At 35.1% G+C, this 6353-nt stretch overlaps 1 non-coding gene across 1 annotated transcript; it reads right to left on the bottom strand.

The window, feature by feature from the left end:
* Window positions 1-4757: 4757 nt before the first annotated feature.
* Window positions 4758-4864, bottom strand: LOC121219680 (small nucleolar RNA R71). Its single transcript, XR_005916571.1, has one exon. It is a non-coding gene; the product is annotated as a small nucleolar RNA R71 (small nucleolar RNA).
* Window positions 4865-6353: the final 1489 nt, after the last annotated feature.

The raw sequence follows: 6353 nt of genomic DNA, 5'->3' as shown, positions 1-6353 counted from the left end.
GGTCGTAATCAGATTTGAAATGGGAATGGTAATTAGGGTCATAGAGGACTGGTTCAAGGTATGAATCGGGTTGAGGCTAGGCAACTTGCCTTGGTTTATGCAGTTAGACACCGAGAAGACAAAGATGCGGTTGAAGTCATTGCAGGTACCTTCACTATTTACTCTATACCTTATTTTTCCCTTATTGATATAGGATCTACCCGTTCGTATATTGCTTGTGATGTGGCTATAAAACTGGGGATTACGGTAGAGAAAACTGAAAACACTGTTACTGTAGTCAGTCCTTTAGGCTCATCCATACTTGTGAATAAAATTTATAAAATATGTCCTTTAGAGGTTTAAGGAGAGGTATTTCCCACCGACTTGATGGAACTTCCTTTTAATGAATTCAATCTAATTCTGGGGATGGATTGAATTATTGAAGGACTATGACTCTACGATCGAATAACACCCCAGAAAGGCAAATGTAGTGGTTGATGCCCTAAGTAGAAAGGCAACGACTGATTTGAGGGCTATGTTTGCTTACTTGAGTTTGTATGATGATGGAGCTGTCTTGGCTGAACAAGTAAAACCTGTTTGAGTTTAGCAAATCAAAGATAAGCAGAGTTTGGATGAAACTCATTTAGTCACGAAGTCATTCCACTATAGTATCATGACTAAGCTCTCCCCAACGACATACCATTACGAAAGCAACTATTCATTGCTCGTCTAATGACTTTGTCATTATTGTGTTACCCTTATTGGATATTATTGATCTCTTTAGGATAGTATTTGTTCTCCCAATATGATCTTATTTTATCGCATGGTAACCATTACATATTCCTTTATGAAATGTCAATCAGTATCAAATAGTGATCAAGTCATCCATCACAAAGACGGACGACCCGTGACCACATTTACATTTCATTAACCATGTAATGCCAATGAGAGGATATCATTTACCTATGTTTTAAGCTATGAATTCCACTCTTATGAATGATGCTACATACTACAGAAGTCATACACCTAACGCACCAGCTTTCGGTTCTTTATCTATTTGAACTCAAAATTTAACTTACATTAAAGTGTACGAGTCATGCATACATAGTCCACTATCCACTCATGATTTAAGCATGCCACACTATGAACATCATAAGTGAATAAATCCATAAAGAGATTCAAGATCTATTCTGCTTGGGTCCTATCTAATGTACTGTCACTCTAGTTTGTCACATCTATGTCTATATCTTCTGGGAGTCATTTGCTCCAATGCCCAAGACAAGACATCTCGCCAATTGGACTTGATAGATGACATATTAGTTTTTCAATCAGTTTGCTCATTTTTTATTAGACTAAGGACATGTTTAGGTTCATCTACTAATACAAACTATCTTTCTATATTACGATTCGACCACGTAATACCAATTAGTATTAGTTAAACATTAGACAACTAGTGAGCAACATTTGCTTCCATTTTGCTTTGTGTGAAAAAACCATGTGAAGACAATATAAAAATTATTAATGTAATTAATGAATAATTTTACTAAACAATCTGTTCGAAAAAATTACAAGTGTACTTAGACGAAAAGACTACACTTAGGGCATCAGATCCAACAGTTTCCCACTTTCCCTAGTGAAGTAGATGAGTCATTTTCACATTCCTATGCTCCCCACATGTTTCCAAGAGAACTCTCTAGCTAGTATAGTCTTGGTAAAATAAATCCCCAGGGTTTTTCCTCAAATGCGATCTCTGACTACATCCACTATTCCGTCGAACACTATCGTCTCCCTTAATGTGTTTTGTCCTTATGTGGTTTATTTTTGGATTAGCTATATCTGCACTGTTATAGTGCCATAGCTTTTCCATACCTTAAATTCGACCCTCCATAGTTAAGTTAGTAGTGTAACCCTGCTTGACACTTTTTTATACTATGAACCCGTCGTTTAGGATAAAAGCATAGTCTAATTTCGATTTCCTCGAATCCCAATACATTTGGAAGTCAGAATTAGTATATACAATAGGAGTAAGGTCTCCTCCGGAATACATAAGCATATAATCCCTCGTTGTCTGCAAATACTTGAGTATATGCTTAACTGCTTGCCAGTGTGTTAGACCTTGATTCGTCTGATATTGACTTACCAACCCTACTGCAAAACATATATCTGGGCGTATGCATAACATAGCATACACTAGACTTCTGTAAACTCGAAATTATATAGGATTTTTCTATATATTTTTACCACATTTTTACTTAATTATTATGTTTATCTCGAGTAATTATTATTGATATAAGTGAATTGTACTTAATTAGTAATTTTAGACATGAATTTGAGAAGTATGTGAAATAATGCTTAATTACATGATTTTCATGCAAATTTTTGTATTAATTCATGTTAATTTATTAATGTATGTACTTTTCACTATGTAGGAGGTCCATTGGAGACATGATTTAAATAAATAAAAGATGACCATGAAAAAATTATCCATGTGGATGGCAAGACCATGCAATTTTGGGCATGGGGTTGACTACTTGATCCAGTAAGAAGGTGATAAAAGATGGTCATGTCTGCTAAGTTATTGAACTGAAAAAAAATCTTCTAACAAGGGGATTTTAAAGCCCAATTTCGGCACTTGATGTTGGCTACCCAAAATGTATTTTGGGATATTTAATTGAAGGTCCTTGCAGTTGGAAAATAATCAGAATTTAGCCCAACAACTTCCCTATTGAAATCATCCACTCTATAGCTATTTTTAGCTTGAAATTCAAATTCAAATTGAAAAGATTTAGTCATTCGTTTTCCTTGAAGCATGACCGGCCACATGAGAGAGTGAAGGAAGGAAATTTCAACCTACTTTTAGTAAACTCATGCCCTCATCTTCACCTATAAATACCTTGCCACCCCTCACTTCTAAATCATCCCTCATTTCTCAACATTTCTTTCTCACTCACTCTAGTTTTCTCTCAGTTCTTTTCCCCTTTTCCCCTTGCATAGCCGTCCATCCCTTTTCCCTTCTTTAGCCTCAAAAGCTTTGTCAAAAGCACTCTTTAGTCGGCTACCTTCTAAACCCTTAGCAAAAGAAGCTTCAATCAGAACAGAGGAGCACTTCAGTCAAAATAAATCTGAAAGGTTGCTAAATCGAGTAGAGTTGAGCACATCAGTCAAAATAGATCTAAAAGGCTATTGAATTGTGTCTATTCTTTCCTCTTGATTATCTATTTTAACATGTTTGCTTTGAGTTTTATGCTTTTGACATCAACTATGAAGTTTTAAATCTTATTTGTTGGGAATATTATATTGAGTTAATGAGATGTATTTAATTCATGTTAACATGTTTTGTGCCTCAGTCGATTCTGTTCTCTATTAATATCATGATGCATGTCATTCTTACGTGTTTGGGTGAACTCAAATTAGCTGAGTGATCCTAACTAGACGACGGCTAGTAGACGCATAATTGAAAAGTGCAATACTTAATTTAGGTCATTAAAACTGACTAAGTTAAGGTTCATAATATCTTTAGTTAACTCTATTATCTTGCATGGTTTTTAAATTTGTGTAATTAAAATGTTGCAAACGTAAATGTCCCTGTGACCTTGCCTAAATGCTAAGAAACCCTTAGTCTAATATGATCAGTAACATGCATATTTAACTAAGTAAAAGATCCGAGAGGACTTAATTTGGTTTCCAAAACCATAAGAGATCGAGTTGTCCTGGAAGTAATTCTGAACATGTTAGCATAGTGAAAGTAAGTTGATTTGATTAATATAATTATCCTAGCCCATTTAATGTTGATTGTTTTTGTTGCTAAAGCCTTTATTCATACATTTAGGTAAATTGTATGTAGATTAGAAATTGCATTAGGGATCACTCTTGCATTTAATTAATCTAATAATCACTATCTAAATTTATTGAGTTTTTTTTACATCAAATTGTTAATTATAATCTTGTAATTAATTGTTTATGCTTATACAATCCCTGTGGAGACGATAACTCATTTTTACTTACTTATTACTTGAACGACTACGTACACTTGCGTAAACACGTTACAATTCGTTACAAGTTTTTGGCGCCATTGCCGGGGACTGTTGCCTTAATCATTTTCTTTGTGAAATTATTTTTACAATTTGGTTTTTTTCTTTTATTTAATTTTTAACCCTACTAATTTATTCTTTATTCTTTATTTTTTGTGATTTATTTTCAGTTGTTTTATGAGCATAGATCGAATCATTGATCTATTACCCGTAGACCCTGAAATTGAGCAGACTTTTAGACAAAGAAGACACGAAAAAATTGCTCAAAGACAAGTCGAGATGGACCTTGGAAATCAAAATGATAGACAAGGTAATGGATTTAATCAAGTGCACAACCCAATCCTTATTGCTGATGATAGGGATTGTGCCATCAGTTAATACGTTGTGCCATCAGATAATACGTTGTGCCACTCTTTAATGAGTTAAATACGAGAATTAGAATGCCGGATATCGAGGCACCCTAATTTGAATTGAAACTAGTGATGTTTCAAATGCTCCAAACGGTGAGCCAGTTCAGTGGTATGCCCATGAAAGACCTACACTTACACCTTCAATTCTTCATGGAGGTAACTGATTCATTTAAGTTAGTTGGTGTGGCTGAAGACACACTGAGGTTGAAACTATTTCTATACTTGTTGCAAGATCAAGCATGAGCATGGCTGAATTTCGCCACCAAGTTCAATATCTACTTGGTAAGAATTAGCAGAAAGGTTTTTGGTTAAATATTTTCCACTGAGTAAGAACACAAAATTGCGTAATAAGATAACTACTTTCCAAAAATTAGATGATGAGTCTTTGTATGAGACTCGGGAAAGATTCAAGGAATTACTTCGTAAGTGTCCTCATCATGTTATTCCTTATTGTACCCAATTGGAGACGTTTTATAACGGTCTCAACGCATTCACAAGATTAATTGTGGATGCTTCTGTGAATGGTGCGATTTTATCTAAGTCTTATAACGAGGCTTATAAGATCATTGAAAGGATTGCAAGCAATAACTACCAATGGCCGACGAATCAAGTAGTTTCAAGAAGACGAGTAGCTGGAGTGCATGAAGTAGATGCATTGACTTCACTCTCTGCTTAGGTATCTTCTATATCCTCTATGTTAAAATAGTTTACCATTGATGGTTTGAATAATTTTGCAGCTCAATCACTAAGTCAATGTGATGTAGTTTCCTGTATATACTGGAGGGATGGTCATTCTTTCGAGAATTGCCATTTGAATCCTGAATCAATGTACTATGTAAGGAACCAATATCAAAATAGAAATGGACAAGGATTGTAGTCCAATTTATACAATCCATTGTGGCGGAACCATCCAAACTTTTCCTACAGTAATTAAGGAAATGGACTGAACAACAATCAAATACAACATAGACCCAACAAAACTCAAGGGTTTAACCAGCAAGCCCTAAAACCACCTCAAACTGAATCATCAAATAGTTTGGAGAACTTGTTGAAGGCGTACATGGTGAAAAATGACACATTGATCCAAAGTCAAGCAACAACGCTGAAAAATTTGGAGAACAAGATGGGCCAGTTAGCTACTGAGCTTTATAGTAGACCACTAGGAGCCTTGCCGAGCGACACTGAAAATTTGAGAAATTTGGGTAAGAAACATTACCAAGTGGTAGAGTTACAAAGTGATAAGACTTTGGAGCTTGAGAAGGTTGTGGTTGATGATGAGCCTACTATAAAGGAGGAAAGTCAACCGACAATTAAAGTTCCTATAACAAAAAAATCAGATGCTGAAAAATATGATAAGGTAAACCTTAAACTAGTGAATTCTAAAAAGCTAACACCCTCTTTTGCCTATTTACTTCCTTAGAAAAGTTGTCCATATCAACCTAGAGTTCCATATCCTCAAAGAATTCAGCAGAACAAGCAGAAAGAAGAGGTAGAATTCAAGAAGTTGTTAGATGTTTTAAAGTAATTACACATCAACATTCTGTTGGTGGAGGCTTTAGAGTAAATGCCTAACTATGTGAAGTTTATGAAGGATATATTTTCCAAGAAGAAATGATTTAGTGAGTATGAGACTTTCACTTTGACGAAGGAGTGTAGTGCATTCTTACAAAACAAACTACCTTTAAAACTAAAGGGTCTTGGAAGCTTTACGATACCTTGCAACATTGGTGAATCATATTGCGGTAAAGCTTTGTGTGATTTAAGAGCAAGCATCAACTTGATGTCCAAATCTATTTTCAAGCTGTTAGGAATAGGTGAAGTAAGCCCCACTACTATGGCACTTCAACTTGTGGATTGATTATTAGCATATCCCGAAGGAAAGATCGAAGATGCTTTGGTAAGAGTCGATATATTTACTTCTCCTGCTGATTTC

The sequence above is a fragment of the Gossypium hirsutum genome, chromosome D07 (genome assembly GCF_007990345.1).
Source record: "Gossypium hirsutum isolate 1008001.06 chromosome D07, Gossypium_hirsutum_v2.1, whole genome shotgun sequence".
NCBI lineage: Eukaryota > Viridiplantae > Streptophyta > Magnoliopsida > Malvales > Malvaceae > Gossypium > Gossypium hirsutum.
Note: the sequence above shows the minus strand (reverse complement) of the source record. Positions and strands in the feature narration are given on the sequence as shown.